This window comes from Gekko japonicus, unplaced genomic scaffold (assembly GCF_001447785.1).
Source record: "Gekko japonicus isolate JY-2015 unplaced genomic scaffold, Gekko_japonicus_V1.1 scaffold1771, whole genome shotgun sequence".
NCBI lineage: Eukaryota > Metazoa > Chordata > Lepidosauria > Squamata > Gekkonidae > Gekko > Gekko japonicus.
The window spans coordinates 154,458-168,035 of NW_015160266.1; positions in this window are offsets into that span (position 1 = coordinate 154,458).

Here is a 13,578-nt window from a genome sequence, read left to right on the forward strand (position 1 = left end):
TGATGTCAGCATGTCTTGTCCAGAACAGTTTGGATCTTGCTACCAAAACTACATTTCAGCAACCAACTTCCTCACCCTGATTTCCGTCTCATACTTTATGACTGTGAGGAGTGCTTATCTAATAGCATTTCAGTACGGAACAATATCTTTTAGGAAAGGAGAAAGATGCTTAATCTTAATGTGGAAATGCTTTCAGATGAGCGGCAATGACAAACAGGACGCAGCACAAAGATGCTTATGGATCTGTCGACAAGAATGTCATTAGGACTCTTCTGGAAACTTCAAAAGAATGCAGACCAACCACAAAACTTCTGAATAACTGGACAAACATATCAGCAACTTCCTAAAAACTGGGGCTGCTTCTGCTGTGGGCTTGACAGCTCTGAAGTTGTTCAGGCCACCTTTCTACATGTTTTCAGGGTGTCGGGGTCAATCCTAAGAACAAAGCTTGAATCCAGTGGCACCTTTAAGACCAACAAAGTTTTATTCATGGAATAAACTTTTGTGTGCACACACACTTCTTCAGATGCTTGCACACGAAAGCTAATACCCTGAATACTTTGAGAGGAGACTACCATGACTTTCCTTTGCGGAGGGGCCACAGCTCAGAGGTACAGTGTCTGCTTTGCACATAGAGGGTCCCAGATTCAACCCCAGTTAAAAGGATCAAGTAGCATCGTGATGTAAGAGACCTTTTCTTGAGACCTTGGAGAGCCACAGCCAGGCAGAGTAAACAATACTGACCTTAATAGACCAATAGCCTGACTCAGTATAAGGTAGCTTTTTGAGTTCAACCAGAACCCCAAATTTTATCTCAGATTCTGTTTGGGAGGTATTTAGAGGAATCCCTAATTATTACATTTTTATCCCAGCCTACAATGATAAAGGGAGGGATGGAAGCATGGCATAGCCTGATCTTGTCAGATTTCAGAAGCTAAGTAGGGTCAGTACTTGTAAGGGAAACCACCAAGGAAGGCTCTGCGGAGGAACATAAGAACATAAGAGACGCCAATGTTGGATCAGGCCAAAAGCCCATCCAGTCCAACACTCTGTATCACACAGTGGCTAGAAATACCAGTGCCATCAGGAGGCCCAGCAGTGGGGCCAGGACATTAGAAGCCATCCCACTGTTGACCCCCCCCCCGCCGTCCATGCTTGTAGCTGCCACCACTTCCTGTGGCAGTGAATTCCATGTGTTAATCACTCTTTGGGTGAAGAAGTACTTCCTTTTATCTGTTCTAACCCGACCGCTCAGCAATTTCATGGAGTGCCCACGGGTTCTTGTATTGTGAGAAAGGGAGAAAAGTACCTCTTTCTCTACCTGCTCTTTCCCATGCATAATCTTATAAACCTCGATCATGTCACCCCTCAGTCGTCTTTTCTCCAAGCTAAAGAGCCCTAAGCGCTTTAACCTTTCCTCATAGGGAAAGTGTTCCAACCCTTTTATCATTCGAGTTGCCCTTTTCTGCACTTTTTCCAAAGCTATAATATCCTTTTTAAGGTGTGGTGACCAGAACTGCACACAGTATTCCAAATGAGGTCTCACCATTGATTTATATAGGGGCATTATGATATTGGCTGATCTGTTTTCAATACCCTTCCTAATAATCCCGACCATAGGAAGGCCATGGCAAACCATCTCTGCCTCTCACTTGCCTTGAAAGCCCCTTGCTGGGATTGCCATAAGTCTTGGATGGGAGACCACCCAGCTGCCTGTGCACCTCAGTGCCTGCACAGTGCAGCCAGTGCTCCTCCTCGTTGTCCCTCCCGCCCTACCCTGCCCAGCCCCGCGCCACTCCTCCCTCGCCTCATCAAACAAAAGCCCTGCAGCTGCGCACTGCTCCACTCGCCCGCTGTTCTTCAGTGCCTGTGTGCGTATGCTCCGTCGTGAAGCCGCCGAGGCCAAGCACATGCTGCACACACCACCTGTCAGCCGCCCGCTGCCGCTCCGCTGCACCTCCCACCCACCCAGTCATGAACTTGGAAGGAGTCTGCACCCCTGGAATTTAAGGTTGGTTGGGCACAGCTGTGAAGGAGAGCCTCCCCACCCCCCAGATGAAAGGGGCTCCTCCGGGCCACCGGGGCCGGCCTCGCCTCGCCCTGCCTGCCCTTCCCCGGGACTGGAGGCTACAAGTTTGGCTCCCACCCCTGCCACCGTGGCCAGCCGAGACTCGAGGAAGCCTTTTCCCTGCTGCTTGGGCCTCCCTCCGGGCGGGGGGACACCCTGTGGCCTCGCGATAGCGCTACTCAGGGAGCGGGCTGACTGTATCTTCCTTAACAAGTGGGGGAGAAGGAGCAGTCCTCTTACTCTTGTGCACTCTTCCAGTAGAGGTGAACTTCTCCTCACAGTGCAGGATTGGGCCTCATATTCCAAAATTCTAGCCATGCAAACAAACTCATGAGCACACAATGAATTGCCTGGAGATCAGTTTTAATACCAGATCTCCAGCCACCACCTGGAGGTTGGCTACCATACTAAAAATCATGAGAAACAGGGGAGCTGAACCTTTTTTAAAAATGAGGACAGGGTAACTGCATGCTTGTCAAGTCTAGGAGTTCACGAAATCTTGATGAACAGGACAATATGCCACCAGAAATATATACTGTCTCACAAATAACAGGATTTTTCAAAATGCTTTGTGATTTGTGTTTTTCTGTTTGAGAGAGAAAACCAGAGATTGTATTACTTGTTCTCACAATTAAAAAAGAAAGAAAGAAATTAGCAATTTCAAACGTTGTGTTTTTCATTCCTCCTAAAATGCATTTATGTTTGAAAATTGGTGTGGGGGGGCGGCCAGAAGGTAGCCTTGCCTAGTGTGCAAAAAAACTTCGGACCGGCCCTGGATTAGGCTAGCCTGGGCTATCCAGGTCAGGGCGATTTTAAACTTACAGGTATAGACAATTTTCCCTAGTAAGGATTTTCTATTAAAAAACCTTCTCCGTTATTCAAACCATAGCCCCAACAGCTACATTTTGTAAAAAATGTTATTAAAATGGATTATGGAACTGGCATCAGGTGTCACTCTGCCCACACACGGCAATCCTTTCAGTAGCCACAACAAGAAAATGGTTATAAGAAAGTATTCATGGACAGGAACAGAAGTGGCCATGGGAGCAGCTTAGAGTGTCAGCCTAAGATGGTGGGACCTGTGATTAATGAGAGCATTCAGGTTGATTAAATGGTTGATTGATGGTTGCCACCTCACTGAGGCAAAAAGCATCTATCATCATTACCCTCCTGCAATAAAAGTAAGTTTTACATAAGGCATACCTGTACAAAACTCACTTTGGAGAAGAAGCCCTTGAATGTGTCATGTTTTTGACCTCTGGATTCTACCTTGGGATTCGCACTACTTGTTCTAGCTGCTGTTCTCCCCTCTTCCCTCCCATCTAGTAACTCTGTCAATAACCACGTCCTAACAAACACAATAAACTCTTGTCAATAAACACAAGTCCCAAATCTCCTCCTCCAAAGTAAATCTACCGTGTGATAACTTTCAGCATGAACATCCCACCAGTCAAGGGAAGGGGAACAAAACTGACTCTAGAAGCAAACATGTACACCAGTTTTATCTGCATATCCTTGGACTCATGCTATTGCAAAAGGAGAAATACCGGCAATTTTCCCCAAAGGGTAAATTGACAAGTAAGTATCCTGCACGCATGTATGATGATAAAATGAGAATCTCTCAACTTGGTTTAAGTGAGTTTAATGATTATTTCTTGGAACCAGTTCAAAATGATTAAGTCTAAATGAGGCTTTTTTAAGTGCAGCTTTCCCTCATAAGGGTTCTACTTCTTTTTGTTAGCTTGTACACAGAAATACAAACCAGTACTTTCCAAATTTTAAAGTCCAAAAAAGAAAACAAGAAATTCTACACCCTAAGGCTTTAACTAACCCTGTAGCATTGTAAGAACACCCTGAGAACACTGGAGTTGGCAACAAAAAAGGAAGATTGGATACGCTCTTCAACTTTAATCATATTGCTCAGCATGTTTAAAATGGTCGTATTTTATTTATTCCCAAACATGTTTTGCTTCCTGATTTAAGATATATGCAAAAAAATCAGAACCTGGATTCAAGAGGAGAACTGGGTCAATTGAAATCTCAGAAAACCTCCCTCCATACCATCTCCCTCCACCACTTGCTTTACCCATAGCCTCAGTACTTCCATTCCAGGTTCTCTGCACCAGAAGAGATAACCCCTGAATCAGAAACACAAGTAAGGAAAAAATAATCTCAGAAGCAGACCAAAGATCTTAAGCAGACCAGGATCTTAAAAGTGAGAGAAGGTGTGTGGAACTGGGAAGGGTTTCCACTGCCTGATTAATGAGGCTGAGAGAGTCATCCAGTGTGCTTTGTGACCAGTGCTGCCAGCCTCCATGACACCTGGACATCTCCCACTATTATAACTGATTTCTAGACAACAAAGATAAGTCCTCCCCCTGGAGAAAATGGCTGTTTTGGGGGATAGATTCTATGGAATTATATCCTGCCGAAGTCCCTCCTCTCCCTAAACCCCACACCTCTCTAGGCTCCACCCCCAAAACCTTCAGGTATTTCTCAACCCAGAGCCAGTAACTCTATTTGTGGCCCAAACTGGGGTTTGAACTCAGGTCTCCCCACTTCAGCATGCTAGTCACATTAGTTTGTACCTTTTGTATGCAAAGTTACATAAGAACATAAGAGAAGCCAATGTTGGATCAGGTCAATGGCCCATCCAGTCCAAAGCTCTGTGCCATGCAGGGGCCAAAAATACCAGGTGCCATCAGGAGGTCCAGCAGTGGGGCCAGGACACTAGAAGCCCTCTCACTGTTGCCCCCCCCCAAGCACCAAGAATACAGAGCATCCTTTGCCCCAGACGGAGAGTTCTTGTCTATACCTTGTAGCTGATAGTTGTCTAGTGTTTCAGGAGGACGTTTCCTTTGGCACTGCCACCTGCGATTGTTTTAACAGAGGACAGCAAGGACTGAATCTGGGACCTTACTGCATGCAAAGCAGGTGCTCTACCAACCAAGCTACAGCCCCTTCCCATGTGTTCATCCAAAGTAAATTGTATTGATCCAGACAAGAGATGAACCCGATATGGAGATAGCTTGGGGGGGGGAGATACGGAGGCTTAAAGCAATGCAGCAAATCATAAATTCTAAATAAATCAATGTGATGTCTTTGTTTAACAACGCCACTGCATGGGTAGGAGGCAGACCAAGAGTGTAATAGATACCATACTCCCCATGGTTTCCCTAGCTAAGAAACAGAAAGAAAAATAAATAAATGCTGGAATACTCTGCCAAACAACAAAGCTCAGATTTTATACACGCACATCAATTCAGCCCTAAAGGCTTAAAAGCCTGAGGGTCATCCCAACCCCTTTAATACCAAAGGGCCTAACTATGCCGCAGATCAGATCAAGCACCAAGCCCAAACCTGCTTTTGTCTGAGAGAAGATGAAAGCTCGGTAAAACAGGTGAAGGCTCCTTTTGAATCATCACCTGCAATTAAACAAAGGAAAACTTAGAGGAGGAGAGGTAAGCTGAACTTGCTTTTTAAAAGACAGCAGCAGAGCAGGTGGATGCTTGCTGGAGAGAGCTGTAGTGTCTGCTGTCATTCTTTCACCAAACGAGGTGCCTTCCCTGGGATTTCCTGCATGGAGGCAACAGGTCCATTTGCTAGGAAGGCCACCGAGGGTAGAGGAGGGCAAGGAAAGGCTAAATAAAGGTCACCGATTTTAATAAGGATGTTTCCAGTATTTATACACCGCCCCCGCCCCAAGAGCACATGATATATTTCCTACCCTAAAACTGCTTCCTGTGTCAAAAATTTTGGAGATACCCGTATACTCTGTTATATGTAATTAATAAAGAAGCGCTTCTCTGGATCCATCCAACTTTGGAGGTGAGTCAGATAAACATATGAAGCTGCCTTATACTGAATCAAACTGTTGGTCCATCGAGATCAGTATTGTCAACTCAGATGGGCAGTGGCTGTCTGGAGTCTCAGGCAGAGGTCTTTCCCTTCACCTGCTACTTGATACTTTTATCTACAGATGCCAGGGATTGAACCTGGGACCCTATGTATTCCAAGGAGATGCTCTACCACTGAGTCATGCCCCCCTAATCAGCAAGGGCCTTTTCCATTGTGGCACCATGCCTTTGGGGAGAGGATGTGGTAGAGCATCTGCTTTGGCATGCAGGTTCCAGGTTCAATCCCCAGCATCTCCAGTCAAAAGGATCAGGCAGTAGGTAATGTGAAAAAACTCTACCTGGGAGCCTGGGAGAAATGCTGCCGCCAGTCTCAGTAGACAATACTGACTTTGATGGACCATTGGTCTGATTCAGTATAAGGCAGCTTTATCAGGAATTCCCTTTTTCCAGTGGTCTGCCTGGGACCTCAATTCTTGGCATTTAGACCTTGTTTTCATATGTTGATTCCTCATTTTGTTCCATTCTAATTAGTTCCTAATTGCTGGTGATGGTTTTGGTTGTTGTTTTGTTTTATTAATGCTATACACCATTTCAATCATCTTTGAACAAGCAAGGGGTAAACAAAGTCTGACCAAATAATATCAATCAGACTTCACGGAAAGCTTATTAGCATAACCATTGCTCAAGTTTATGCTCAGATTGCAGATGCTAAAGTGGAAGAAATTGAAAGCTTTTATGCAAGTGTCCAGGAAGAAACTGATCAAACACCTAAACAAGATGTGCTGATAATCATAGGTGACTGGAATGCAAAAGTAGGAAACAAAGTAGAACCAAATATTGTTGGAGGTTTTGTGCTAGGAGCATGAAATGAAGCCGGAGAACAACTAACAGAATTCTGTGAAGATAACAGTTTGTTCATAGCAAACACATGTTTCGGACAACTGATTCTATATGTGGACATCACCAGATAGCCAATACATAAATCAAATAGATTATATAATTGGAAACAGAAGATGGAGAAGCTCTATTCCCTCTGTTAAAACAAGGCCAGAAACTGATTGTGGTACAGACCATGAACAGTTAATATAAAAAAAAGAGTACAGCTGAAGAAAAACACCAAAACATTCATGGAGCCGAAATACAATCTGAGCCTGCTCTGGCCGGGGGGGAGGGGGGAGTCAGAAAAATAAATAAATAAGCAACATTTTTGAAGAGTTTAAAGATCAGGTAAAGAACAAATTTGCATTACTAAGTTCTAGAACTACAGGTTGAAAGCAGAGATTTTATCCAGGAAGAATGTGCAAAGACCATTCCTGTAGCCAAAGGAAATTAAAAGTCTTGATGGATGAAACTCTTAAAATTGCTAAAGATGGACAAGAAGAAAATGTAAAAGGTGACATAAATAGAACCAGAAGTCTAAATCCAGCATTCCAGCAACTTGCACATAGAAACAAAGAAACATCAAGAAGAAAAAAGTAATGACTACTGAGGATTTACACAACTTTAAGGTTGACAATGAAGAAATTGAAATTGTTAAAGATCTTCCATTCCTTGGCTCCATCTTCAACCAAAAGGGAGACTGCAACCAAGAAATCAGGAAGTGATTGAAACAGGGAAGGCAGCCATGAAGGAGTTAGAAAAGATCCTTAAATGTAAGGATATGTCACAAGGGACTAAGATCAAGATAATTTATTCCATAGTATTTTCCATTACGATGTATGGGTGTGAAAGTTGTACAATAGAGAAAGCTAGGGCTGCCAAGTGGGGGTGGGGGGGCGAGGAAACCCCCGCTTTGGAGGCCCGATTTCCGCCGCGGCGGAATCGGGCCCTGGGGAAAACTCCGCCCCCCCAAGCTGCGTCACCAGAGGTGACGCATGACGAAAAGCACATTGGGGGCGTGGGCCAGAACCTACACCCAAGCAGCGATCTCTCTCTGTCTCTCTGTCTCTCTCTCCCCCCCCCTCCAGTCCCCTGGCAACTTTAAGCACTGCCCAGCAAGCTGCCTGTGCCCAGCCTAAGTCTTCCCAAATTCTTGCCCTATTAGGCATGCACAGCTGGAGGAATAAGGAGGGATGGAGTATCAGCACAGGTGGTGGCAGGACAGGGGTGGTAGAGGAGAAAGGAGAAGCTGCTGTAGCTCCACCATCACCCAAGGCCACTGCCTCACCTTGACTCCTTACAGAGCCGGCCCTGCAGCCAGCTGAAGTCTCTAGCATGGACAGGCCACCGATGCATGAGAAAGCGCTAAAGCAGCAGCAAATGGGCTCCGCTCCTTGGCAACTTGTCTGTTTCTGCTGCGCTTGCATAAAAGTGGTGCATATTTCCCAGTACAGTTATTAGATCAATAGTGTGACATCAGAGAAATTAGAATAAAATAACCCGGCTTCCTCCTGGGCTGCCTGATTGCCAGAAAGGAACACAGTCTCAAATTCAAAAGGCCTGCTTGAGAATTTATAATAGGGAAATCAATGTGATCAAAATATACAACTACAAAATAAATGGGAAGAGCTTTTCTTGTCGACTCCGTGGACATACACTTATGGTCAGCATGAGACTGAACAACAATGGAGGTTTCTCTCCGCTTCCCAGGCATGCGCACGCACACACATTCTTTTCTTCCCTCTCTTTTGTATTTTTATCAGGTCACTCCAGATTACAGAAATCAAGTGGCATTTCTTCCGCTTTGCTTCCTGCCAGATCAATAGCAACAATCAATTAAAACTTATTTTTCTGCCAGCTGGCTCCCTTTGCGATAATATGCATGAAGCAGAAGGAAGACAGTCTCATCTCTTTTGACATCTCTGGGACCCCAGTAAATACCACCCCATCTACAAAACTCCATGACTGATACAGGCCCCAAGAGGTTGGGGGAAGAAGAGGCTGACCAATGGAGGAGGGGGAGGAACTAAGTACACCATCCTGCGCTCCTTGGAGAACATGCAGAAAACATGATAGATAAACAGACCAGATGTCCTGTAAATAGATGCTCCAATGGGACTTTCCTGGTAGCTGATGGGAGATGGATAGAGTAACCAAAGTGCAAACTAGGTGTATCATACAAGAGAGAGAAAGTATCGCATATGGTAGCATGTTCCAGTGTTGGGTAGTAATAAATGCTTCCCATTGTACAATATGCATCACTTAAACAGGCTTTACTATAGCATCCTTGGGTAGCATCAATATTTGGCACTTAAACACAGTGACAGAGAAGTCCATTATGTGCAGTGCAATTTAACCATCAAGAAGCAAAGAAAAACAAAACATAAATACCTTCCTTCAGTAGCAAGCTAACAGAAGACCGCTAATGTGACGTAGTGGTTGGGGTGTTGCACTACAGTTGCCAAATACCTGGAGATTTAGGGGTGCAGACTGGGCAGGGCAGGGTTTGGAGAAGGGAGGGACCTCAGCAGGATATAATGCCAGAGTCCACCCTCTGAAGCGGCTATTTTCTCCAGGGAACTCATCCCTGACATCTGAAGATCAGATGTAATCCCAAGAGCTCTCCAACCCCCACCTGGAGGCTGGCAGCCCTATGTTAGGTAAGTCTAGGAAGACCAGGTGCAAATCCCTGTAGGTCGTAAAACTCACTGCGTGGTCTCAACCTCACAGGTATATGAAGTATAGGATGGGAGAGCCGTAGGTGGCATTATAGGGGGATTAGATAGATGCATAGAGGACTGTACAATCAATGGCTATTAGCCATGGTGACTAAAGGGCACCTCTACATCTGAATACCAACATTAGGATGTAGCATCCGGGGACACCTTGGCTTCCTGGATGGCCTCTGTGGGAAAGAGGAAGCTGGATTAGACGGACAGGACTGAAAAGACTGGGAACCCACACAGTTTTTCAGCTTGCTGCATACAAGGTTTTTCTATTTTCTAAGAAAAGTGGTATAATTTTTTTCTGCCACATATTCTATTTATTATTTATTACAGGCCACTTTTTTCACACACAGTAGACCCATTCTTAAGCGTGGCAAAGGGTGTGATCTTTGCCCAGTAGGGTGGTCATGTGAATTAAATAATCCATGGCTGGTAATGATGCTGAGTGGGGAAAGTTATTCCCCTGAGCTGCAAAGTTTCATGGGTAGAGCCTTCATTATCTTCTGATTGTTCACCATGGTTTTCAGATTCTCAGTACCAAGTTTTATTTATCTGCTCTGAAAAATGTAAACAGCAGTCTTATGCAGCTTTTTAAAAAATCATTTTTGTGTTGGTGTATTTGAGGGGTTTTTTTGTTTACTGAGAAACTGTACACTGTATCTCTGGTTAGGTTGGGTGGTTTATATATCTATATACTGGATTTTGATTTTATTGTGCAAAGTGAGCCACTGGGTATTCCCCCCTTCTTTTATGTGGTCACATGTCTAGATGGATTCATCTATGCACATGCACGCATTAAAAAGCATTAAAAAGGAACATAAAATCCACTGAAGCAAAGAACGCATATAGGAAAGATATATGGGTAATATAACTATATGCAACATGAGCTTATTTTAACCTGCAACCCAGCCACCTAGATCTGTAAATAATGGATCAGCAGATAGAGACATCATATTGCTACAAGACAGGTGGAACTAACCTCTTCATTCCCTAGCAATGAAATGAACTATATGTACAGGGAGAGCAACCATGGAAAACTGCCCAAGGTCCTGTGTCCCATGGAAGCAAACGCACAGTAGTCTTTGCTGCTTACCAACAGTATATTTTTAAACTCTGGTTTTAAGTTTAATCATTTAATGCTATTTACATTTTATTTAACCAACGATTAGTCTTACATGAATCCATTAACACTTTTGTGTGACTAATCAGAACTCAGAAACTCCAGTTGGCACAGAACGCCGCAGCCAAGGTGGAATATTCATATAACTCCCTTTCTGCAGATACTCCATCGGCTACTGACAACTTACTGAGTTTGATTCAAGGGTCTGCCTATCACCTACAAAGCCCTTTTTGTGTTGGCACTGGACCCACATACCTGCAGGACCACCTCTCCTTCTGTACTCTGATGCGACATCTTGTTCATCTGAGCAAAGCCTTCTGAAGGTGCCGCCTTACAAATCAGTAAGACTGGCAGGTGCCCATTCCTGTACATTCTCTGTGGTGACTCACACATCATGGAACAGTCTTCATGAGGCTATTGAGAAAGCCCTCACACTTCTGTCATTTCACAGAATGTGCAGAACAGAAATGGTCAGGAGAGTATTCATATAAAGGGACCAGACATAGTATAATAGATCAGCTCAGGAGGTTGTTTTTATGATGGCAGACTGCAGTGTTTATTGAACATACCTGTAATGAATCCATGTTTTGGTGTGTGTGTTCCTTTAAATGTTTAGTTTGAATGCACTTATGTAAGGAGAGTGATAGAGGGTGACAAGTGTGATGTGATTGGCTGATGACTGGAGAGTGTGGGAGGAGGGGTGTCTGAGAGGATTCTGTGTTTGTGTGTGTGTGTGTGTATGAGGAGATTCTGTGATATGAGAGAGACAAGTATAGAAGAGTTTTGAAGAAAGCGTGTGTGACTCTGAGAGGTATGAAGGATTCTGTGTGTGAAGCTTGAAGAGAGAACATAGTTTGTGTGATTATAGGATCTGAAGTCTATTTCTGAGTGAATAAGACCAACAGTTTAGTCTGTGTGACTAAGAGAGTTGATCCTATTCTGTGTGAATAAAACAAAGAGACTAGTCTGTTTGGTGATATATATCTATATAGATGACAGTTAGAGATGGGTTATACTGAATGTATAAGCCTGTCAGAGTGGAGTTTGGAGTTTGAGAGACTGTTTGTAGCACCAAGCTTTGCCAGTTATATTTACAAGTTCCCTTCTTTAGCAACTGTTCAAAGTAACCAGAAACCTATTTTGTTCTTTATTAAATAAATCAATTTTTGTTTAAACTTATCCCAGAAATCAGTGCAGTACTTCCTCAGGGCCACATAGTCCTCTGAAGTGCCCAGACCCTAGGTCATACTACCAAAAGAGAGAAATTTGGAATATTTTTTTCCTGGTGGCAGCATAAAACCACCAAGTTTAGGTACTCAGAGAGTGTTTAAAGGTAAAAACATTTCCCCAATAAGCAAGGACGTCACAATACCCATCCCCCATTTTTACTGCAATTCAATGTCTACCACCTTTGTAACCCTCTGTTCAGCATGTCAAACTTCATATGGTTCTCTGCCTACATGGGCTGTTTTGTTGCCTTAAACAGTTTTATTTTTATTTGCATTGTTTCCAGATTCTTCAATCCTAGCCCAATGCACTCTTTTGCTTACCAGAGATCTTTGGTGTTTAATTGATTTTATCATATTTTGCGATCCACCTGAAGTCTCAGTGAGAAAGGCAGGGTATCAATAAAGTTAACAGTAATAACTACCGCTACTGAGCATGATGCATCATGGGAAATCTAGTCTTCATGTCCCTGCTCCTTTAGTTGTTCATTCATTCATAAGAGACTTGTATGTCCTCTTGCAAGAAATATTCAACATATCATTTGAACCAAGGGCTGATTCCAGCATTCTTTGGCCACAGATCTGCTTCAGTCTCCAGCTATCGTGTTCCAGAGAGGGAGGGGGAGACCCAATCAGGTTAGCACCAATGAATACTTCAGCCATTCATTTCCTCTGTCATCTCTGTCCAATTCTGCTTTTGACTTGTGAAGCTTTGACAATGATACAGGTGACTTTTATGTATTGGTTAGCAACAGCTACTCTTTCCACCATTCCTCTCATATGTTGTCATGGCACCTATCCAAGGCTTTGGAATACTAAACCTGCTGAGCAGGTAACGATACTTGGTTTCATTCTCCAAGTTTTTGTAAGAACTTGCATTGGTGGTATTTAAAACACGAACAATATTAACTCATTAGGCCAAATTCTGTTTCAAATTTTGCCCCAATGCCCAAACTTATATAGAGTATTTTCTGTTATGCATCTCCATAATTTTGCAGTCATTCTGTTATCATTTTAATGGCTGATCAACTGCATAAGAATGGCCTTGCTGTATCAAAAGTCCACTTGATCTATTTTGCTTTCATCAGAAGCCAGTTAAACACCATTCTGACACCTACAGGCAGAGTATTCCCTGTTGTTGATCTCAAGCATCTGGTCATCACAGAGATGTTGACTCTTGGAATGTGCAGGAATTTTTTTACATAACAATCACAGAAAGGTTTTTTTTTCTTACATGAATTTATCCAATTCTGGTTCAAATTCACCCATACTAATGCTAGGAAAAGCTGAAAGCAGCAGGAAAAGAGGAAGATCCAACATGTGATCAATTGACTTAATAAAGGAAGCCATGGCCTTCAGTTTGCAAGACCATCTGGGAAAGCCCTCCTCATGTTCTGCCATATACAGCTTCCAGGACTATAAAAAAAGCATACGCCTTCTTGATGTGTTCAGGAAGGGCATTCCACAGATGGAAGCAGGTAGGGTTGCCAAGTCTGGCAAACTCACCGGCGGGGGAGGCTTCTCCGGCTCCGGGAGCCGGCTCCGGAATCGCGCGCGCCGCCAGCACATCGACGGAAGTAACGTGCGACGTCACTCACGTTGGGGGTGTGGCCCAGATCGTTGGGGGGGAAACCATATGGTTTCCCCCCGACGATCTGGGCCACGCCCCCAACATGAGCAATGTAGCACGTCACTTCCTGGG